Raw genomic sequence first — 25,248 nt, 5'->3', positions numbered from 1 at the left:
AAATCAATGTGTGTGGTTAATTTTTAAGTTGATTTCTACAGCGGTGGTCCCCAACTTTTCCAGCTTCCTGGACTGGGAGTGATGGCAGCAGCAGTGGGGGAGGGATGGTTTCGTGAGTGCACCTTCCCTTACACAAATGGCGATTCACCAGCGGTGGGTTGCTACCAGTTCGGACCAGTTCTTAGAACCAGTAGCGCTGGCGGTGGGAGATTTTGCCCACCTGCCTGGGACACTTCTGCACATGTGCGAGCATGAATCAGTAGTAAAATTATTTACAACCAGTAGTGGGTTGCTACCGGTACAGTAAAGGATGGTGCACCTGGAGTGATCGCTGCACTGCCCGTCAGTGTTCTCTCTAAATTTTTTTTGGGGTGGGCGGAAAAGTATAGTGTCTGAGCGGCAGTCCCTTCGGGACTGGGCGGCACAGAAATAATAATTAAATTTCCCTCTCGGCTTCTGGGCAGGTTTGGAAAACTCTGAGTTGATGATTTTTAAGTGAGCGATTGCTCACTGCTCAGCTTAGAGGGAACTATGCTGCCCGTGCAGCTTTAGGTCTTTTACGTGTGTCTCAACATATTTTTGCTTTTGTACATGCACAGAAGCAAAATAATTGCCAAAATTTCTCTCACACATATCCCCTTGTGAGATTTTTCTTCCTGTACATGCGTCCCTGTTTACAACCAGTGATGGGCTACCAAAAATTTTACTACCACACTGTGTGCGTGGCTTATGCATTTTGTTTCAACATCTTTCAGTGCAAATTGGGTGCTCTGGGGTGGAGCTCCAAATTTTGCTACCGGAACTGCATTCCTGACCGTTCCCGTGGGAACCCATCACTGTTTACAACCCACCACTGACCTTCACGTGCTCGTCCACCACTTGCACCATCTGGTTTCCAACAGACTGCAGACCAGTACCTGGCCACGGACCAGGAGATGGGGACCCCTGTTCTAGAGGATCCAAGCATAACAAATTTAGTCAAGATCTAATCCAATGATTGACTCTTTTCTGTCCCCATAGCTAATGTAGTTGTTCATTTTGATCTTGCAGATTTATGGCACATTGATTTTTTTTTTTGCATGGCCCACAATAGAGCATCTCCTCTGACACTCTTGTGAGTTGGTCTTAAGGCCTCTATATTTTGCAGTGCATAGGAGACAATTAGTTAAAAATTGACATCATTTGAGACCTGACTCAAAGTTTTAGCTGAGGTCTTTTATAGGAACATATTTTACAGCTTTGTTTTAATCTACAGGCATCACCGCTACTACGGCTATTCATGGTAGTTGATTTTTAGTGGTCTTGCTAATTGCTTAGAAAGGGAGAGCCTGATTATCTCCTCCCTTTTCTATTGTCAGGCACTTCACTGACAGGGCTTCACAGAGGAAGATCATTATGTCATAGAGAAATGTCATCTGATTTTTGCTACTATTAACCCTTTTGAAATCAGAATGAGAAATGAAGGAAAGAAGACCGAGACCGCCTTCTGCTGCACGAATCCCAGCGACCGATTAGGTCCCACAGAGTCGGCCTTCTCTGGGTCCTGTCAACTAAACAATGTCAGTTGGCGGGCCCCAGGGGAAGAGCCTCCTCTGTGGCGGCCCCGACTCTCTGGAACCAGCTCCCCCCAGAGATTAGAACTGCCCCTACCCTCCTTGCCTTTCGTAAACTCCTCAAAACCCACCTTTGTCGTCAGGCATGGAGGAATTGAGATATCTCCCCCGGGCCTATATAATTTATGTATGGTATGTTTGTAGGTATGTCTGCTTAAAAATGGTTTTTTTTAACTATTTTAAATTTTAAATTGTATATTATTAGATTTGTTATGAATTGTTTTATTGTGTTGTGAGCCGCCCTGAGTCCACGGAAAGGGGCGGCATACAAATCTAATAAATAAAAACAAACAAACAAACAAACAAACAAACAAACAAACAAACAAACAAATAAATAAATAAGATAGAAATGCTGTTTGGGGTCTCCCGGCACATTGTCTGACTTAAGCATAGTCAACTGGCAGTGGAGTCCCCAGATTTGATTGGTAGGAAGCATTGAAGGGCCTCTAGTCTTTGGTGCTACTGGTGAGCCCTCTGAGGCCTTGGCAGGCATATGCGCCAATTAGCATGAGATTTGGCTTCTGCACATGCTCAGTAAGCAAAATCACATGTGAGGATGCAGGCGTGAGTGAGATTTTGGCCATTTTTGCCAATATTTTTGCTTCTGTGCATGTGCAGAAGCAAAAAATCGGCAGAAATCCCTGAAAATTCGCTTGCGTGAGCATCCTCACAAGATATTTTACTTGCTAAAGCCGCTTTACTGGGACCGGGAAACATAATTCGCCGCTACATCATGCAATCCTTGGAAGCGCCCGACTGGTGATGAAATACGAAATCCAGCATAGTGATCTCGTTTGCTGTGTTGTATTGACACAATAATAATAATAATAATAATAATAATAATTATTATTATTATTATTATTATTATTATTATTAATACTATTATTATTATCACTATTATCACTATTATATACACTATAATAATAATAATAATAATAATAATTGATATTATTATTATTATTATCACTATTATTATTATTACTATTATTATTATTATTATTACTATTAAGTTTATTACTACTACTACTATTACTACTACTACTACTACTACTACTACTACTACTACTACTACTATTAAAAAATTATATGCCGCCCATCTCCAAGGACTCGGGGCACCTTACAGCATATAAAAACAGTATACATCGAAATATAATTAATTAAATTTAAAATTAAGAATTACATTTAAAAAACTAAAAAGCCTATTAACATACACACAAATGGCTCTCAAGGTGAAAAATTGTCTCCCAAATCTTCGAAACTTATAAGATGCCAACTTTGGCCAGAAATATTGGATTACTCTTGTCAGAGATCCTTGTTGATCATTCATGAGTTGTGATTTTCTTTTTTCCATCTGTCTTATATTTCTGTTCTTAAAAGGGGCAAAGTGAAAGAGAAATGCATTTGAAAGATGCATTGCCCTAGTAAAGTCTGCACCCTGATTCATGTAATTATTCGGGATGATGATAGAGTATGCAAGTACCTGTCAACAGACTGAAAGAACATTTTACTTGAGATATCCATGCCAACTTTCACTGGCAAACCAAATGACATATTAAATGTATTCTGCTTTAGTTCCTGTTTTCATTTCATTTTTTTTTTTAAATTGTAAGGAAATGATTATCTGGATCAGATTGGAATCACCATATGTAGAGCGAGGAAAGACATATTTTTCTATTCAGCTTTCTAAAACCCCTCTTTATTCATACACAGTTCCTTTAAAAACAACAACCCCCCAAAAACACACCAAAGTTAAGTCTTTCTAAATGCTATAGTCTTGAATTGGTTGAACAGTAAGTAGGGCAAGATAATCCATACATAAAATGTGTACTACCTAGTTGTTCTGGAATTATGAGAGAAGGACACCATATACAGTGGTACCTCTACTTAAGAACTTAATTTGTTCTGTGACCAGGTTCTTAAGTAGAAAAGTAAGTAGAAGCAATTTTTCCCATAGGAATTAATGTAAATGCAAATAATGCAAACCCATTAGGAAAGAAATAAAAGCTCAGAATTTGGGTGGAAGGAGGAGGAAGAAGAGGACAGTCGCTGCCGAAGGAAGAAGATGAGGTGAATTTTAAAAAAAATCCAAAACTTTAAGGCTTAAAAAAAAGAGGGACTCTGAGGCGGCGAGGAGTAGCATATGCCTCCCATACACCCAGTGCGAAGCTGCCTCCCATACACTGCGCCAGAGAGAGAAACCCAGGTGGGCGAGAAGGGGGAACCTCCCGCTCCTTTGACCGAAAGGTGGCTGCTGCTCCTATGTGCTTCCTCTTCCTTCCCATGCTGAAGGGCTCCCCTCTTCTCTTGCTTGCTCACTTTGTAGCTGGCGCCTTTCCTTCACTGTGGTGACTCCTTGGTTTGGCTGAAGCTGAGTTGATCTGGCCAGGGCGAAGCCCAGATGCTCCAGGAGGCAACATCATGCCCGGTGTATGGGAGGCAGCATGAGGGAGTCACCACAGCAAAGTGGTTTATTCCCTCTCCAAGCGCCCAGAGAAAGGAAAATGCTCCGTTCACTCTGGATTGCCAAAGCCTCCTTAAGCACCACCGACAGGCTCCTCTGGCAGCCCAGAAAACCCTGAGATGGCCAGGATTAAAGGAGGAATGGCAGGAAACTGGCTGGGCTCTCAAATTTCCTGGGAAATTTTTTCCGGGCTCGTGTTCTTAATGGTTCTTAAGAAGAGGCAAAAAAATCTTGAACACCAGGTTCTTATCTAGAAAAGTTCTTAAGTAGAGGCGTTCTTAAGTAGAGTAGCTTTGGTCCATTTAATCTAATTTGCAAGAAATTCTATTTTCCACCTATAATAGTTATTTGTTTTGTTCCCTCCTCCCCCAAAGGCTGCTATGAAAAGTATCCTATCTAGAGTAAAACGCACATGAACTCCCTAGAATCTTTATTGTATAGGGTTTTTAAAAAGTTTTTTAAGCACTTGTTTATCATTTTAATTCTGTCCATTCATTTATTATTTTGTTTTCTTTCACAGCTGTTATTTTATTTCCTTCTGGTTTTTTTGTTTGTTTTTTGTTTTCTCTAAAAGATGGGCATGATGAGGTAAAATTTAGGGCTATTTGTTTCTGAAATGATCTGATTTTTGTAATTTCAAGAGAACTGGAAATGGCAAAGTACTTGTTCAGAAACACATCCATTTTCAAATGGAATCTCCCTGAAATACAGTGATTTGGAATGAATCATTTCTGCAAAAATGTATGTATTTTCTTACTTGTCTTTTTCTTCAAGGAAAACATCAAGTGATGTTTTGAAGAAAAATAGGGGAAAGCCAGCATTTTTATGATAAAGTATTCTAGTTTCTAACCTCAGTGACTTTTCTCGGGGTTCTTTAATCATAGTGTTTCAGAGGTGAACTAGAGATATTGCAAAACAATACAATGTGCAGGGCCCTCTCCTAGTAATTGCTAGGGGAAGCAAGAAAGATACACGAGGTGTTGAGCTCTGGTACTGAAGAGGCAGGAGTCAGGAATAGCAGCATAGGTCTTTATTGTACATCAGTTAGATCCAACAAAGGAGCCAGGATGACAGCATTCCCTTTTATACAGAGCTGACAGATGACTCAACCAATCAGAGGTCTCCATATTCCTGCTCCCAATGCAGACCTTGGAATAAACAAGGAGGGAGGGTAAGAGAGAGCGAGAGAGAGCGAGAGAGAGATATCATATATTATTATTATTATCATCATCATATCATCATCATCAACAACAACAACAATAGAGTTGGAAGGGACCTTGAAGGTCTTCTAGTCCAAACCCCTGCTTGGGCAGGAGACCCTACACTACTTCAGACAAATTTTCTGCCATATAAGTATTGTTGTTCTTGAAATTTCATTTAGTTCTATTCCAAGCAGGAAAACAATAATTTCTAATGATAATTAGTGGGAAATAAATAGATTTGGCAATCCAAATCCTGATTCAGCTGTGCTCTCACTATTACTGTAGTGTCTTAACCCCCCCCCCACCAAATCTGAAGTGACAAATTACTGAATTGGGGTTCTAAATAAATCTGATATGTGCACACTATTAATAAAGTCCACCCTAAGTCAGATCAAGATGAAGATAATAATAGCTTCAATCAGTGACATAAAAAATTGGGATTGAAACAACTCTCTCTGTGTGTGTGTTTCTCTCTCTCTCTCTTTCTCTCTCTCTCTCTCTTTCTCTCTCTCTCTTTCTCTCTCTCTCTCTCTTTCTCTCTCTCTCTCCCTTTCTCCTTCTCTCTCTTTCTCTTTCTCTCTCTCTCTTTTTCTCTCTCTCTCTTTCTCTCTCTCTCTCTCTTTCTCTCTCTCTCTCCCTTTCTCCTTCTCTCTCTTTCTCTTTCTCTCTCTCTCTTTTTCTCTCTCTCTCTTTCTCTCTCTTTTCTATGCTGCTTATTCCACTGATGCAACTCTTTATATACCCTTCCCTCATATTTTTCACCCATTGGATAAAAGAATGGGGAAACTTTAGGTCAAAATGAATTCTTTGTACTTAAGTAGCAGGTGTGAAGGACATCTGTAGCAGGTTTCCCCACTGTGTCCTGTTCATGATCTCAGTTCTGCCCTTGAATTGAGGCGATGAATGGATGAATACATTTAACCCAGTGTATTCATGGTTGTCTTTGGTATGGAAGCTGCCACTCAAGCATAACACTAAAGTTGTCCTGATGTATAAATGATTGAAAATAAGATTATTGTTACATTCCTTATGCTTTTATTTTCTTATATGGAAACTTGAAAGAATGGTAAGCATTTAAGCATTTGCAGAGCTAATATTTATTTTTGCTTGAAATTAAAAAAAAGGAAAGGTTGGCATTAGCCAAATGGTGTCTAATTAATGTACATTAATTTTCTCTCTGCATTTATTTATTAATTAGATTTGTATGCCGCCCCTCTCCGCAGACTCCGAGTTACTGATATCGTTACGTATGGACATACGTAATGATAATTTGCATAGCCGTCACTGATTGGCTAATCCAGCGGCGGAAAAAATAAACTCCGGTCAATGGATAGCAGGCTTCAGGGAAGCCCTTAAAAGCAGCTTCCCTGCAGCCTGTGGCAGTCCATATTACATTAAACTAGTAGAAAATAAAGGTGCTGAACTATTCCTGTGACTTGCCTCTTCATTTTTGCATGAATATAACAGATATATTTTCTCATTTTGTAATTGGAAAAACAGGCCTGTTTTAACTGCACGAAGGACTAATCTCTAGCTGGAATTGAAGTGAAAGAACAAGTTTTCTCATTTCAGCCATGTTTTTAGCAGTGGTTCTTCAGTTTTCAGTCCTGGAAATGGAAATGGTAATTCAAGGAATACACTAGCATTTAGTCACCTTCCCAGCAAGAGGTTTGACAGAATTCTTCACAAGGATCTCTGCTCAGAAGCATCCCTTGAATGAAGCATGGTTTTTTTGCTTTGTTTTCCAAATCAATCGTTATTTTGTAAAGTTGTGTGTTTGCAAAGTTAACATTCCATGATTTCTGAGAGGACATGGCAGCATCCCATTGCAAATCTTATTGAAAGCCCCTCGCTTGGCTGTCTGCTCTCGCACAAAGAAGGGCTTGCTCCCTCTTAGTAGAACATCTGTTATGTGTTTGGGAAAGGCCGCAGGAAGTCTGCAAAGTGAAATTGCAAACATTTGCTGATTCTCTGTGTAATAAGGGATGTTTACATCACTGCTTGCCTCAATGGAAAGTCCAGGGGAGCTTGCCTAGATTTCCTCATCTAAGGAGTATTGCTGGTATGAATTTACGTAGCCATTGGTTGCACCAGTAGATGAAAAACAGAGAGGAATGAGTCACCAGGATTTAATTATAGAAAGCTTTAGAGACATGGATCCCCCCCCCATCCCATTTGTAAGGGTACGGACAGGCGACAACAAATTGAAAGGCAACTGTCCCCCTCCTCTTTTGCAAAACAGTAAATAAATTAAAAAATCTCTACAGTGAAAGCTTTTACTCATTTCATCAGATCTGGTCTGTAAGCTTTACCTGTAGAAATGGATACACTTAACTGACTTGGGGTTAGGATCCTTGAGGTTCCAACCCCAAGTCAGTTAAGTGCATCCATTTGATGAAGCCGAGATCTTGAAATCTTCTTTACCACTACTCTATTCCCTTTAGGTCACTAGGTTCCCTTTTTCAGAGTCACAAAAAGAGCCATTTAATTACCAAAGTGTCTGAGGTTTTAGCCCTTCCCCTCTGTATTACTTCAAGATCTCATCGATATGCAGGCAGCATTGTCCAGATGTTTACCTAGTGTCTGCCCTTATAATATGAAAGCCTTATTATCTCTCTTTCTGAACTTCTACAGGCAATATTTATTTTATTTATTCAGTTAATTGGATTTGTATGCCGCCCTCTCTGAGAACTCGGGGCAGCTCACAACATGTACAAAAAACAAGAATCAATAAGAGCAATCCAATTAATACATTAAAAACAATATTTAAAATTCTAATAAAAAAAGAAAAACCATCAATATAATTCATTCAACAATCAGACTAAAGCATTCATTGGTCAGGGGGGAAGATCTAAGGAACCCCAGGCCTGGTGACAGAGATGAGTTTTTAAACTCTTCCAGAAGGTGAGAAGGGTGGGGACAGTGCGAATCTCCAGAGGTAGCTGATTCCAGAGCGCCGTGGCCCCCACAGAGAAGGCTCTTCCCCTAGGTCCTTCCAGCCGACATTGTTTGGTCGACGAGACCCTAAGGAGACCAACTCTGTGGGACCTCACCGGTTGCTGGGATTTGTGCGGCAGAAGGCGGTCTCGGAGATAGTCTGATTGTAATGACATTGTTTGGAAGTAAACATTTCACAATTAGGTAGGTTTGTTTAGAACTTTCAGAAGTAGCCTTATGATGAGATTCAAAGATCGTTGTGGTCTTAGAAACACAGTGTTAGCACTCTGTCCAAATGGTTGGGTTGGTAATATATAAACAATCCAACAATGTATGGTTGTATGGATTGATGTAATATAGCTTTAAAATGTACGCTATGTTCTAATTGGCTGTAATAATGCAAGTTGTCATAAGAGGGAACTAAAGATCATAGCTTACTCTCTCTGTAGTTTCATTCTGATTGACTCTTTGATTTGATAGTGACTCTGTGTTATGCTTTGTTATTCTGATATCTTTGTAAGCTGTAATATCTTTGTTGAATGTATATGACAAAGACAAACTGGTAAGAAGATTATTGTACTTCTAGAGATTGACTGATTTGAACATGTATGGCCTGAAATGTTTATTTGGGCTGTTCTGCTTCTTAAAGTAAACACTATATGCACTTTAACATATCTCAAAATCAATAAATTAAGTAATTGATGAATAGCACTGAATGTGCTTGGAGAATTTCTTGCCTCATCCATCAGCAATGCTGCTGAAGCCTTGGCTGATCTATGGAACCTGAAGTTGGTCCAGATGATTGACTCTTCTCTTGAGCATCCTTTTTTCCTTTCAACATAGGTCAATCAGCACCTGATAGGTAACAGATAGAAGATTGAAGAACATATGGAGACACTCCATTGTGGAAGACTGAGCACAGAATGGAACCATCTTTCATGCACATTGAAATCCCCCCTCCATGTCTCCCAGAAGCTATAAGCAAGTGTGCGTACTCCTCTGGTTTCACTAAGATCAAGAATTTTTTTTGGCGGTGGGGGGGGGGGAGAGATGAAATATTAAAAGCTGACCATCAGCAAGTTTCATCACTATGTGGAGATGATCTTCAGTCTGATTCCTCTTGATTTAGGACCCAGGTTGGGATAGGTCACAGGAAGGTAACCTTAGCAATAATTTGTCAGTTTCCCTTCAGTTTGTGGGTTTCAAGGATATGAAAAGGGTAGGTTGGGGAAGGAGAGCCCACCCTTTGCTTTGTTGACCCTTGTCCTTCCTGACTAATTAAATTGCTCAGGCTGAGACTGGTCTTATGGTTAAGTGGAGTGGATAATACGTCCTTGGAAGATGGAATTTGTACTTGCTTGTTTAAAAGAGATGATGATAAGGCCTTTATTTAAAAAGATGTCCCTTGACCTAGAAGATCTCATTATTGGCCAGTCTCAAATATTTTCCTCCTTGGATAAAATGATTAAGTGACCTGGCAACTCCAGATGCAATCGGATGATTTTCGGGCTCTATTTCAATCAAGCTTTCATCTGAGATAGGATATCAAAAACCAGCTGTAGGAACAACCTGAAGAGCTTCAATCAAGACATACAAAATCGATATAAGTCTTAGGCTGTCATAACACTATAATTTAATAATATGTCGTTAAACTACATACGCCTGCTATACTGCAGGTACCACCCCCTTCCCTTTCCCCACCCAAATCCCATCCTATCTTATCTAATCATACTAATATATCTCTAAGTAAATCTATAGATACGAAACCATAAAATGTTAAATATTAAGTATAACATGAAAATGCACAGTTGAATGTTTAAAACTGATACATAATAAGCTATATATTTTATGTTGAAACATGTCTATTGTTCTGTATCCCCCTTACTTTTTGTATCCCTATTTTTCCCCCTTTTTTCTTTTTCTTTTTTTCTTTTCTTAAAAAACCAATAAACTATATTTAAAAAAAGAAAAGAAAAAGTGTTGCAGGCTTCACCCTCCTTAGTTCTCTTGAAGATATAGGAAAGTGGGGCAGAGGTCAGATTTTGCAAAAATCTGTTTCTGTAATCTTAAAATAAAAGTAGTACTGTATTAGCATAATTTTGGCTTTCTGCTCTGGTCTACCATGAAGAGCTGATAGGATGATCTATATTAGAAACCAGATGGAAGAAATGCAGTCCCAGTTCTCTTGGCCTTCTTTGGAACTTTCATGCCATTAATCATTAATCTGTCAGGTTGAGTTTCAAGGGAATACACTTGCAGTAGTTTAATTCCTTGAACATATCTGTGTATTCAATACATACCATTGAATGTACCCAATGGTCTCAAAGAAGGAGAAGAGTGAAGTCTGTTTAGGGTTGCCCTTCCTTAGAAAAACAAGGTTCTCAGTTCCTTGATCCACTGCTTGGCTCTTTACTCGACGGTGGCAGCTGAGACAAAGAGCTTGAAAGTGTCCTAACATTTTCATCACTCATGCCTGTTGATGAAAGGCTTCCATGGGGACAATAACAACAGCAACAACAAGTTTCTATGGCAGAGGGCCTGAAAAGCCACCTCTTTGCTGGTTTTAAACAAGCAAGTGAAAAGGTGACAAAAGAACCTTGGTGCCATAGTAGTAGTAGTAGTAGTAGTAGTAGTAGTAGTAGTAATAGTAGTAGTAGTAATAATAATAATAATAATAATAATAATAATAATAATAACAACAACTTATTAGATTTGTATGCCGCCCCTCTCTGAAGACTTGGGGCGGCTCACAACAATAATAAAAACAATATTATAGCGAAACAAATCTAATATTAAAAAAGAAGCATATAAAACCCTATTATATTTAAAAACCAAACAACACATACATACCAAACATAAAATATAAAGAGCCTGGGGGAAAGGTGTCTCAACTCCCCCATGCCTGGCGGTATAGATGGGTCTTGAGTAGTTTACGAAAGACAAGGAGGGTGGGGGCAGTTCTAATCTCTGGGGGGAGTTGATTCCAGAGGGCCGGGGCCGCCACAGAAAAGCCTCTTCCTCTGAGGCCCGCCAAATGACATTGTTTAGTCAACGGGACCCGGAGAAGGCCAACTCTGTGGGACCTTATCGGTCGCTGGGATTGGTGCGGTAGAAGGTGGTTCCGGAGGTACTCTGGTCCAATGCCATATAGGGCTTTAAAGGTCATAACCAACACTTTGATTTGTGACCGGAAACTGATCAGCAGCCAATGCAAGCCATGGAGTGTTGTAGAAATGTGGGCGAATCTGGAAAGCCCCACGATGGCTCTCGTGGCCGCGTTCTGCATGATCTGAAGTTTCCGAACACTTTTCAAAGTAGCCCCCTGTAGAGAGCATTGCAGTAATCAAACCTCAAGGTGATGAGGGCATGAGAGACTGTGAGCAATGACTCCCTGTCCAAATAGGGTAAACGCCCTCCTCACTACAGCCGAAAGATGATGTTCCAATGTCAGCTGTGGATCGAGGAGGACACCCAAGTTGCAAACCCTATCTGAGGGGGTCAGTAGTCCAGGGTGATGGATGGACAGATGGAATTATCCTTGGGAGGCAAGACCCACAGCCACTCCGTCTTGTCTGGGTTGAGTTTGAGTTTGTTGACACCCATCCAGGCCCCAACAGCCTCCAGGCACCGGCACATCACTTCCACTGCTTTGTTGACTGGACATGGGGTGGAGATGTATAACTGAGTATCATCAGCATATTGATGATACCTCACCCCATGCCCTTGGATCATCTCACCCAGCGGTTTCATGTAGATATTGAATAGCAGGGGGGAGAGGACCGACCCCTGAGGTACCCCACAAGGGAGAGACCTAGAGGTCAACTTCTGAGCCCCCACTAACACCGACTGCGACGGACCAGAGAGGTAGGAGGAGAACCACTGAAGAACAGTGCCTCCCACTCCCAGCCCCTCCAGCTGGCGCAGAAGGATACACAATTCAAAGTGTTGGTTATGACCTATAAAGCCCTTCATGGCACCGGACCAGAATATCTCCGGGACCGCCTTCTGCCGCACGAATCCCAGCGACCAGTTAGGTCCCACAGAGTTGGCCTTCTCCGGGTCCCGTCAACTAAACAATGTCGTTTGGCGGGACCCAGGGGAAGAGCCTTCTCTGTGGCGGCCCCGACCCTTTGGAATCAACTCCCCCCAGATATCAGAGTTGCCCCCACCCTCCTAGCCTTTCGTAAGCTCCTTAAAACCCACCTCTGTCGTCAGGCATGGGGGAATTGACATGTTCCTTCCCCCTAGGCTTATAAAATTTGTGTATGGTATGCTAGTGTGTATGATTGGTTTTTAACTTGTGGTGTTCTTAAAATTAATTTAATATTGGATTTGTCTTGTATTGCTGTTGCTGTGAGCCGCCCCGAGTCTGCGGAGAGGGGCGGCATACAAATCTGATTAAACTAAACTAAACTAAACTAATACCATGATGGATGGTATCAAAAGCCGCTGAGAGGTCAAGAAGCACCAGGACAGAGGACAAGCCCCTGTCCCGGGCCCGCCAGAGATCATCCATCAACGCAACCAAAGCAGTTTCTATGCTGTAGCTGGGCCTGAATCCAGACTGTTGAGGACCTCCAACCTTCCCCATAAAGGGAAGGTTGGAGACTGGACGATAGCTATTAAGCACGGCTGGGTCCAGGGAAGGCTTCTTGAGGAGGGGGCGCCAAGTGCCTCCTTATAAGGGGCCAGAAAGGACCCCCTCCCCAAGGAGGCATTGACAATCTCCTGGACCCAGCTCCGTGTCACCTCTCAGCTGGCCGAAACCAACCAAGAGGGACACGGATCCAGTAGACAGGTGGCGGAACTCCCAGTTTCAATGGCCTTGTCCACTTCATCAGGTGTCACCAAGTCAAACTCCCCCCAGACAGATGGACAAAGACGTTTAGCCCCAGTCTCCTCGACTGACTCATTGTCAGCCAATACTGCTATGCAATTGTAGTCGAGGTCCGCCCAGATCTGATCTAGGCTTCAACAAATTATGAAACAGACTCCTTGTCCCCAAAATAACCCTTTTTATTTGGCTAATGTGAATTCTTAGCATTTGCATCCAGTAAAGTCCCAGCAAGGGTGAATGTCAAACACAGACCTTATCAATCTTTGAATACTTGCCAGGCTGATAGTTTCTTGATGTGACACTAAACAAAGAAATACTTGGCAAGGAGTCTGTCAGATAAGTAAATCTTCATGCGAACGAACTAATTTTCTTCTGAAAACACCACTCTCCTTACACTCCTATTTATTTTCCATGGGAGGGGCCATTCAGTGCCCCCTTGTGCTTTTACTCCTGAGTCAACCTTTGTTCCTTAATTGTTCCCTTCTACTGATAGCTCTGCGCACGTGCACATCGGGAACAGGCTCTAGCTGTTCTTTAGCCCCACTCATATCCAACTCTGAAGGTAGCTGATAACTGTCAGATGGCCCTGGCTCCATCTCTGCCTCCAATGCACAGCACTCATCAGTGCCTTCTCCAGAATCCAAGACTGGCCCATGTTCCTCCACAAACTCCACACTGTCTGAGCTCTGCTGGCCACTGGTGGGCCACAACACATAGAAGGACAGAAAGCCTAAAAGCCAAGAGATGAAAGTGGGTAGGACTTCAACTATGAGAACTTGCCCACCTTGAAACTTATGCTGTGAATCAGAACATCCAAATATTCATAGACTGATTGGAGTTAAAAGGGTTTTTTTCTTTTTTGCTTTTGCCTCAAGCACAGTCAAAAAGTATTTGGCTGGTTTATTATCCAAGTATAAGAATTCTAATTTCCCATCTATACAAAGCCAGATACCTGAACTCTTCTAATATTCATCCCTTTATGAGCCCCTCTGGATTAATGCTAATCATCACAATTCCATTTAGCATGGCGAATATATATCACACGATTCGCTGCAGTTGTGCGCATCTCCTTTGCCATTTTTTATTACTTACAATCTGATACAGAGAGATGAATTTGGGAAGGCATACATTTTTCTCTCTCCTGAGGTATAAATCTCAATTCTGGACAAACACACATGTACTCCCTAAAAGATTAATCTATCTCTGCCAAAGACTTGCCAGGTCTTCAGCCCATGAAGGAATCGATATAGAGAAGAACAGATATGTGACTGTGAATGGAAGAGGAGCTTCTTGCAAAGAGTTTTTCCCAATAGTGGACCTCTGAAAGAATGTAAACCTGACCTTGGCAAGAGAGAAGGAATGGTGGAATCATCAAGGTAGGAGATCTAGAAAAGATTATTCAATTCTGAAGAAATAACAAAGCAAGAGAAAGAAAGTCAGAATAAGGCCACCTTGAATTTATTTGGCAGAAGGTGGAGTAGAGCAAAATTCTAACATTGGAGATTCTGTTATCTACGCTACAATAGAGTTTATTCCTGGAATGTCTATTGCTTCTGTTTCCTGACCTTGCCTTTCTCAGAGGGCTGACATCCATCCTTCACAGCGCCTACTGTAGAAGACTGTCTCGGTAACTACTGTCACAACATTTCATGCTAGGCAAATACCATTGTCTTCTTTTCCTTTAGATTTGCTGCATTTCTATTGTTTGAAGAGTTTTAAACAGCTTTGCCTTCTAGCAGCTATTTTAGTAAATTGCTTCACCATTCAACTATACTGAGTGTACATTTGTTTTACAGTGACTTATACTGAGAACAGTTCTGTCAGTTGGCCTGTGAATCTGAGAAAGGAATCATTGTGGTCTCCTCCTTCTAAAGGTGCTAGCATTTGTGAAATGCCTTTGGACCAGTGGTGAAATCCTACTGGTACGATCTGGTGTGGAGGTGCCAGTAGTAGTCGCCACTGGTGGTTCACACTGAGGCTCCACCCACCTGTCCAGATGTGAGCATGCACAAAGCCTTCTGTGCATGCACAGAGGGTGAAAACTATGTGAGCATGCACAAAGCCTTCTGCACATGCACAGAGGGTGAAAAAGTGTGTACAATAGTGGCTCGTATGTACGCAAAGTGCGCATTTCTGAACTGGTAGGGAAGGTAAGTAGATTATACTGTTGCTTCTGACATGATGTTTAGCAGGCCCAGAAAAGACTGGGAGAAGACTGAAATGCATGACTGAAGGATACCCATGATGGAAGAATGGGTGGTGAAGTAAATGATGTTGGCAGAGATGGCAAAATTGACAACAGTGGTACCTCTACCTACAAACACCTCTACTTACAAACTTTTCTAGGTAAGAACCAGGTGTCCAAGATTTTTTTGCCTCTTTTCAAGAACCATTTTCCACTTACAAACCCGAGCCACCAAAACTGTAACCGGAAAAGGCAGGGAGAAGCCTCTGTGGGTCCTCTCTAGGAATCTCCTGGGAGGAAATAGAGCCAGAAAAGGTGGGGAGAAGCCTCTGTGAGTCCTCTCTAGGAATCTCCTGGGAGGAAATAGAGCCAGAAAAGGTGGGGAGAAGCCTCTGTGGGTCCTCTCTAGGAATCTCCTGGGAGGAAACATGGCCTCTACCCACCCTGTGGTTTCCCCAGTCGCACACATTATTTGTTTTTACATTGATTCCTATGAGAAAAATTGCTTTCTTCTTACAAACTTTTCTACTTAAGAACCTAGCCAAGGAACGAATTAAGTTCGTAAGTAGAGGTACCACTGTATTTTAATATTTAAAAAGACTTTCTTTCTACATTCACTTTTACATGGAAACTACTGTTGGATTTTCTGCTTGAAATGGAAAGAAATGAAATTTTTAATCTTGGTATTTGATGACTAGAACTGCTTGTGATGGTAGAAGTACTGTGTGCTGTGATATACTCTATTTCAAACAGTTATTATATTTCATGCTTCTTTCTATACCAAAGAAAGAAGTTACTTTAATTTTGCTTTTTCCCTGCTGCCCCCTTTTCTCTTTAAACCTTTTTTCTTGTTCTTTGTATTTTATACTTTTATGAAATTTAATGAAGTTATACAAAAAAATGGATGTATCAAGGATGTTTCCATCAAGAGAACTGAACTATAACATTTAAATAGAATTGCTAGGTTTAGAAGCCTTTTCAATTTCTAGATACTGAGCACCTGAACAAGCTGGTATCAATGTCCTAGAAGTCACTTCGCTGTAGATGCCTATAAAACAGGAAAAAAATAGGACCTTTAGTTTAACTAGTAGTGCTATCTAGACAACTTTGAAGGTGAGATAGACATGTTCATAGGAAGGAAAAGAATGATTTTAGCATTTGTTGACAGAAGGTTCATCTTCAACTTTTCTCTATATCAGACTCTCAAAACTCTACTACGTGGAGATACACAATCATATTTTTACAACTTTATTTTAATAGATCTGCGCCAGGGAATTTTCTGGAAATGATAGTAGAAGCATTGAATGATGCATATTATTCCTTCCCAAGTCTTTTTAAACTGAGAAACAGGAGCAAGCAGAAGGCTGTTGAGAACTGAAGAGAGAAATCCAGATGTACTTTTTATGTATTGTATTTTGAAACCTTCATTTCAAAAGATGAACTTGGAGACTGGAAGAGATTTTCAAATCACAAATTCAGCACTCAACTAACCAGCCAGCCAGCCAGCCAACCAACCAACCAACCAACCAACCAACCAACCAACCAACCAAACAAACAAACAAACAAACAAACAAACAAACAAACAAACAAACAAACAAACAGAACTGTGATATAGGAAGAGAAAAAAAAAGACAGGAAAGGAAATAGCTAGGATCTTGAAATATCCATTTAAAAAAAAATCTTACTCCTAGTCTCCTTCTACACAAGGATTCTACCCAGGGATGGGTTCCATTTACCTTCACTGCTGGTTTACATCACAATGGACTGTCACTAATTAAACCAGATCCGTGATGCCATTGTAATGTTATCAGCAGGTCCAAACTGGAAGGAATCCATCCCTGATTCTACCATTTTGAAAGCAGCTCCAGATTTCTTTCAATCCATAATACTGGCTGCATTTGAAAACTGAATCATTTCATTTCTGGCCTAATGCTAGCCTAGCGGAAAACCTAACAAAAGTAATTGTGACTCAACCTTCTGGCTGGTCTACTTGCCTATTGTAGGAATACTTTGTTCACCACATTTCCTGCTTCTGACCCTATCAAGGGTTCCAATAATACAATTGGTTTAATAGCTATTCAGTTCCCTATTGACACCCTCTTGAAACTTTTTGCTTAATGCTAATGCACATGAAATAAGGGTCTGGATCTGGAGGGAGAACAGACTATTTAATTCTGTATCTTTTCATAGGGGGAGTGAACATATTTTGGCTTGCTCCAGGATCTACATTAACTTGTGCATGGCATTTATTAAACAAAGAATTGTTGTCAGTGTTTTGAGATTACAGAAGGGTGGATGATCACATCTCATATCCGAGCTGTTTGAGAGAGATTGAGGAATGGAGATGATGCCTGTGTGTGGAAATATTCCTAATGACATTTCTCAATATGAGGTATGAGTTGGACAAAGTAAGGCAAGAGCAAAGTGGTGAAGTCATTAAAGAGGAATGCAGTAATAACACAAGGAAGATATAAATGCAGCAGCAGGAAAACTTGTAGATTCTGCAATTTAAAAAATATTGCACTGCCAACAGTTTTGATTGCAGAGCTTTTTTAGTTCCCAGGAGAAATCATAAATAATCATGAAATGCTCTGTTGGTGTCACTTACAGAAAAGCATCACATACATTTACAAAGAAGCAAAGTGATGAGACTGTTCTCTTCTACACCCTCTAAATCCATAATTTATTTTCATTTTATTATGATCTCTGAAATGTTGGATGCTCTTGAAAAAAGACATTGGAATGAAAGGATCACATTTTAAAAATTCTAAGCACGCCTACTAATCAAAACTAATAGTGGCTGGCATTTTTCTTATTTGTTTACCAATCATCGATGTATGTATGTATGTATGTATGTATGTATGTATGTATGTATGTACGTACGTAAGCAGTAATGGGCAGCAAAATTTTTACTGACACACTGTGGGTGTGGCTTATTTTGTGGGTGTGGGTTAATGGTCATGTGACTGGGTAGGAGTGGCTTGGTGGCCATGTGATCAGATGGGAGTGGCTTGAACGATCATTATCGTTCAAGTGAACTGTTAAGTCCTTGACTTACTACCTTACCAGTGTCGCTCGCTGGGGTGACAATTTGCTTTGTGTTTCCCACACTCTCCTTCCTTGGTCACCCCTCTCACCTCAGACTAGGCGAATGGGTGCTGCCAGAAACACAAATGCTGCCAGCGCCGCTTCCGCCCACGCCTTCTGCTTGCACCTCAGGTGGGAGGTGGCTGTGTGAGGCTGGAGGGGAGCCGGGCAGAAGAGAGGGAAGCTCATCCGAGGCCAGGAACGAGGAAAGAGGAAAAAAGCAAGGAGCACAAATGCAGCAGCAGGGAAAAAAGGAGAGCTGAGCAGAGACCAGTAATCCAGGAAGTAACAGCTGCCAAAATGACACCAGCGGAAATAAAGATGCTTGCTGATCGGCAGCTGTCACTGGGAGGCAGGGGCAGATTTTTCTCCCTTGTTTTCTTTACCCTAAGGTGCATCTTATACTCTGAAAAATGTGGTGTGGTATGTATGTATGTATGTATGTATGTATGTATGTATGTATGTATGTATGTACTTATTTATCTATTTATCTATTTATTTATCTATATATCTATTTATTTATTTATTTTATTTATTTATTTATTTATTAGATTTGTGTGCTGCCCCTCTCCGCAGACTGTATGTATGTATGTATGTATGTATGTATGTATGTATGTATGTATATTAAAGGGTTAAATAAGGTCCAGGAGGGAAGTGTTTTTAATAGGAAAGTGAACACAAGAACAAGGGGACACAATCTGAAGTTAGTTGGGGGAAAGATCAAAAGCAACATGAGAAAATATTTTACTGAAAGAGTAGATCCTTGGAACAAACTTCCAGCAGACGTGGTAGATAAATCCACAGTAACTGAGTTTAAACATGCCTGGGATAAACATATATCCATCCTAAGATAAAATACAGAAAATAGTATAAGGGCAGACTAGATGGACCATGAGGTCTTTTTCTGCCGTCAGACTTCTATGTTTCTATGTTTCTATGTTTCTATGTTTCTATGTTTCTATGTTTCTATCTATCTATCTATCTATCTATCTATCTATCTATCTATCTATCTATCTATCTATCTATCTATCTATCTATCTATTTATCCATTTATCCATTTATCCATTTATCCATTTATCCATTTATCTATTTATTTATTTATTTATTTATCTATCTATTTATTTTATTCATTTATTTATTAGATTTGTATGCCGCCCCTCTCCGCAGACTCTATATATGTATGTATGTATGTATGTATGTATGTATGTATGTATGTATGTATGTATGTATGTATGTATGTATTTATCCATTTATCCATTTATCTATCTATCTATCTATCTATCTATCTATCTATCTATCTATCTATCTATCTATCTATCTATGTATGTATGTATCTATCTATTTATCTATTTATCTATTTATCTATTTATCTATTTATCTATTTATCTATTTATCTGTTAATCTGTTATGTGTATGTACGTATCACCTTAAAGTAAGTGAATATTTTTTACAGTATCCCAAATACGGTAATATCAGAAATGGCAGGGAGAATTGTGGACACACATACACACACACCCAAGGACTTATATGCACAACTAAGTGCCCAGGAATGCCATACTGCAAATCCTTGTGCTAATACCACTTGACTCAACTTATAGTTTATTTGCAACACTGGCTAATATGCACAGCTCTTTCAAAGCACACCAACAAATTCTATTTTACTGAGATGTTTCAGGGACTGATAATTTAATTCACTATTGATAGACTGTTCTTCTGATTCATTTGGGTTATTTATAAGATCACCAATTACAATGATGTTCAAGGGCCCTGTACAGAGGAGAATATAAGGGGGCTGGATGGGTGAGGGAGTGTTTCTATGTCAGGAAAAATAGAGGGGAAGATATTCTTCATAAACTAATATGGTTTAATCCAATATACAAATCCATTCTCTCTTTTATTTATTTTATTTTATTTATTTATTTTGTCTAAACTTGTACAAGATAGCAGGTATTGGTATAAACATAAACAAAAGCGAAGTAGGTACAGGTACAGGTGAGTCTCAGGAGAAGGGTGGCATAGAAATATAACAAATAAATAAATAAATAAATAAACAAACAAACAAGCAATTTAGCAAGCAAGCAAGCAAACAAACAAATAATAAGCTTGGACAATAGGGCAGTAAGAGAGATAGGCACAATGTTGTGCTTATGCATGCCCCTTATAGACCCCTTATGAATGGGGTGATGTTGATGGTAGATAGTTTAAGGTTAAAGTTTTGGGGCTTTGGGGAAAAATGAAAGGCCTCTTAGGTAGTGATGAGCGAACCCAACGGTGTTTGGGTTCGGCAAATTTGTATGAACTTTACGCAAAATTCGGCTGAACCCGAACCGAACCTGAACGGAGAATCCCTCCCACGAAGAGATTCTGGGGGGATGCCGAACACAACCTCGAACACAACCCTGAAGTTTGAAAAAATTTCGGGTTCGGGTTCAGCATACTGAACACCGCAAAATTTGGTACGGACCCGAATTATGTGGGTTCAGTTCGCCCATCACTACTCTTAGGAAAGGCAGTTGAATTATTTTGGGGCAGAAGAGATAATCTCTCTCTCAAAAAAGGAACTCCTAGATAGCAGGCACCTGTCCAGTTTTGTCCCTGTTCTTTTCTTTTGGTAGACTTTTCCTGGTATGGGAATATATTTACAGTCTGGTTGCATTCAGGTCTCTTTCTTTGCACTTCCTTACAATATATTTATAAAGTCCTTGGTTTCTGCTTGCTATACTCTATCATCCATGTATCTGTCGATTGATGCCACTATTTGGGAACAGTTTCTGACAATGGACTGTAACATCTCATGATGAGCAGAAATAGTGGGGAGGAGAAGTGGAGGAACAAGCCTGATATTGAAAGAGAAAAATATGAAAATAAAAGTAATGTTAAAAATCCAATTCTTTTGCCTGGCAAATGGCATTTGGGAAATTACTTAGCAAGGCCAATCAGCCCACATATCACTGGTGAAAAATACATGGCTAGTAAATCGTTTTCTTTCTTGCTGCAGGCAACTCACTTCTAAAATGTTCCCATGATTATTTTGTTTATTCTTATGTTAAACATATAAATTGTAATAGCTAAATATTGTTTTCAACAAGGTTTCTTTCAAAAAAAGCAAGTACCTAATGATAGATGCTAAACTTAAATGTATTTTCTGAATTTATAGACCCATATATAATTTAATCAGTACCAATGTAAAAAAAAATCCCACTGCTTCTGCTGGCTGCAAGCTCACCAGGAAAGCGGGTTTGTGTTCATTTTTACTTTAGGAAGAGAAATGCTTTGGCACTTAAAGTTACATTATGTAGGGTAATTCATTACTCTGCAAATAAGCCACTAGTAGAAAGTCTCTATCTTGCTTTCCCCATTAAGTGGAATGAATGGAGACAAAGAAATCCACAAAAGTCCCATCAGACCTATGTTCCATCAAGACTTTTAGCTGTATGTCTTTCCAGTCTTTTGGAATTGTCATGGATTTGTTGTGGTTCGCTCTGGCCCAGCTCCTGCCCCAAGGACTGTGGATGTGGGGGAGACATCCACATGCTGCAGGCCTGTTTTGCCCCCGGTGGAATCTGATGATGAAGGCTCCTCTGCCCAGAAGACATGAGTGACAGGGAGGAGGAGAGTGTGGCAGACAGCTCAGAAGGAGATCAATTATCTAGCTCCTCCTTGGATTCAGAACAAGAGTTAATGATACAGCCATGTGGAGAGCGATGCATAGGCAACAACAACTGAGAGATTATTATCAAAGAAAATGAGGCCACCTGTGGTTGGTTGGGGATGTGGTAATTAGTGAGGCTGCTATAAATAGCAGCCTGTGGGTTTGGCCATTGTGGAGGATTATCTGATCGTTGTGTTTCATGACTGCTTTACTGACTTTGGCTTTTTGTGTGCTGATTTTTCCCTGCTTTGAAACTAAACCAGAGCAAAGTGTGTTACACTTTGTGAAAGAAGGACTTTGAATCGCCTCACAGCCAGTGTTCCCTCTAATTTTTTTTTTTGGGGGGGGGCGGAAAAGTATAGTGTCTGAGCGGCAGTCCCTTCGGGACTGGGCGGCACAGAAATAATAAATAAATAAATAAACAAACAAATAAAAAACCCACCCTGTTTTGCCTCAGAGAATTTCAAAATAATATACTGTACTGTGTGTCTATAACAGTGAGCTCATAATAAGGCAACTCTATCAATATCAAAATGCCACTTAAATAGTTGAGCTAGTTTCAAACTAGATTTTAATTTTCTTTCTCTCTTCCTTACTCCCATTCTTTTTCTTTCTCTTTTCCTTCCTCTCTTTTTTCTATCTGTTTCTCTCTCTTCCTCTCTTCCTCTCTCTCTCTTTCCCTCTCACTCTTTCCCTCTCGGCTTCTGGGCAGGTTTGGAAAACTCTGAGTTGATGATGATTTTTAAGTGATCGATTGCTCACTGCTCAGCTTAGAGGGAACTATGCTCACAGCTGCAAGCTAAGTATCACAGGATTGATAAGGGACTTGTATAAATTACCAGTTTGTTTGGAGATGACTGCTCTTTGCTATACCAAAAGAGGGCTTAGTTTAAGTGAATTTTCATTATAAAGAACATTGTTTTGAATTTTCAAACGTGTGTGTGTCTGAAATTTGTACCTGTGAATTTTTGGGAGGATTCTACCAGAGAGCCCGACAGAACAGGATTATTATTTCCATCATCTCAGATTATTGGTTCTGCTGGTTATGACTGTTTTGAGCCAGTGATGGGTTCCTACTTGTGCGGTCTGGTGTGCCGCTCTGCCAGCAGCCCGCCAATTGCACAATGCTGGTGTGACAGCTCCGGTCCATCTTTGCCGGTGTGCGCGCAACGCCATTAAAAAAAATATTTCCCTTTTTGTCTCTCTGAGCATGTGCAGAAGGAAAATTGTCCCTATGTGCATGTGCAGAAGCAAAATAGTGCTGAGGATACACATGCACGCACAATGTTGCGATGTGCATGCAGTGCACCAGTAGGAAAAGCAACCCGTCCCTGTTCTGAGCTATAGAAGGTAGAGGGAATGGCCTTGAAGGTCAAGAGGAAGAACTGCTACCAAGACAGATAAGAGGTACTTGAACCTAGCTTAATATATTAATTGAGTGAACGTCGCAGGTAGGTACTTCCTTAGTTTACCTGAAGAGAAAAGGGAGGCAGAAGGAAGTGCATTCCGGCTTTTGTTACTGTGGCTTTACAATAAAGGTAGTCCTTACATGCACACAGTATTGGGTTCCTACCAGTACGGACCACACTGTAGCTGAGGTAGGGAAAATGGAGCTGCGCACCTAACTATGCAACCCTGACATGCATACATGCACATCTGAGTGAGATTTTGCTTCTGCGCATGCACAGGAAGCAAAATCTCACTAGGGGACATGCATGTAAGCAAGATTTTGGCAATTTTTTGCTTCTGTGCATGCGCGGAAGCAAAAAAAATCCCTAAATGTCTCTCTCATGCGTGTCCCCTCATGATATTTTACTTTCTGCACATGCGCAGAAGCAAAATCTCACTCAGACATACACGGGCATGCGCCAGAGTCTCGGAGCTCCGCGGGAAGCGCACCAATAGTGGCGGTAAGTGGAATCCATCTTTGCATACGTGGCATTGCTTTCTGTGTCTGGACTAAAGGGCTGGCAAGAACTGTAATCCAAATTCTTTGGAAGAATAGGCTGCCCTGAATAGCATCAGTGTTCCAGAAAGGACAACTATACCAAGCACTAAGCCCAGAATCTTTTGTATACTATGCATGAGTGCATTGACTGAGCAGTGTTCTCCAACTTCCATCTTTTTGGCCAGAATACTTTCTCTCTCTCCATTTTGTCAAATGACGAACACGGGACCCAGGTCCGGGAAGCTCCTCCAACAGAAAAGCTTGGCTATATATTACTGGGCAGAAAGTTAATTAATTTAAGGTATTTCTAGGCCAATTCTTAACAGCCCCAAACGATCCCATTATATAATTCAATTTATCAGATTCAATTTATTATATTTGCATGCCGCCCTGAGTTTTTGGAGAAATGGCATAAAAAATGGATGCAATAAAAATATAGTAATCGGTTACAAAATTATATAGTAGCAAAACTGGATGTCAGCGAATGAAATAGCATCTGAGAAATAAATCAATTCCACGCCTGTGCTTCTTGCATGGTACGATTTATTAACAGCCATATCTGGATTCGAGTTGAATCATTCCAACTCTGAGTCCCTTAGATCAGTGTTTCCCAACCTTGGCAACTTGAAAATATCTGGACTTCAACTCCCAGAATTAGCCAGCCAGCATTCGCTGGCTGGGGAATTCTGTGAGTTGAAGTCCAGATATCTTCAAGTTGCCAAGGTTGGGAAACACTGCCTTAGATTACATCCAGGTCAAAACCCCATATCACATCCCCACACCCACAAGTGCAGTCATGAGGACCAATCCTATGCAGGATTCCTGATTCCTTCCTGTGTTCGTTACTATGGCATCTGCAGAAAGGAATGTGTGGTGGCATATCTCTCTTTCTCTCTCACACTCCCCCCCCCCCGTTCCTCTATCACTACCAAACTGTCTCAGGCCAGCCTTTGACTTCACATAATGACTTTGGGCCTGACACTGGAGCAGTAATAAAATTCACAAATTCAGAAACAGCCCACACATAACAATTGAGTGCCGATCCAAACTGCTTATGGGTAACTTAGCTAGCTGGCATAGTACAGAAACCCTGCACATGGAGAAATAAATTCTTCAGAAACTGCACAGAGTCATAATCTCAAAAAACCCAACCCAAACTAAAACTCTCCTTTGTAATACGTGAACCAGTAATAAACAGGTTCAACCTCAAACAGAGCTAGCATAAATTCTGGACCTTGTTTTGAACTAATACACATTCTTCACATAGAGTATCCCCAGACTGCCAGGATATAAGGAAACAGCCCAGTGGCAGGCAGCCACTTACGT

At 40.6% G+C, this 25,248-nt stretch overlaps 1 long non-coding RNA gene across 1 annotated transcript; it reads right to left on the bottom strand.

Annotated features, from left to right (window-relative positions):
• Positions 1 to 5,089: 5,089 nt before the first annotated feature.
• On the bottom strand, positions 5,090 to 10,620 carry LOC139160661 (uncharacterized). Its single transcript, XR_011557990.1, has 3 exons — positions 10,514 to 10,620; positions 8,951 to 9,068; positions 5,090 to 5,222 (listed from the first exon to the last, which is right to left on the bottom strand). It is a non-coding gene; the product is annotated as an uncharacterized lncRNA (long non-coding RNA).
• Positions 10,621 to 25,248: the final 14,628 nt, after the last annotated feature.

The sequence above is a fragment of the Erythrolamprus reginae genome, chromosome 1 (genome assembly GCF_031021105.1).
Source record: "Erythrolamprus reginae isolate rEryReg1 chromosome 1, rEryReg1.hap1, whole genome shotgun sequence".
Classification (NCBI taxonomy): domain Eukaryota; kingdom Metazoa; phylum Chordata; class Lepidosauria; order Squamata; family Dipsadidae; genus Erythrolamprus; species Erythrolamprus reginae.
Note: the sequence above shows the minus strand (reverse complement) of the source record. Positions and strands in the feature narration are given on the sequence as shown.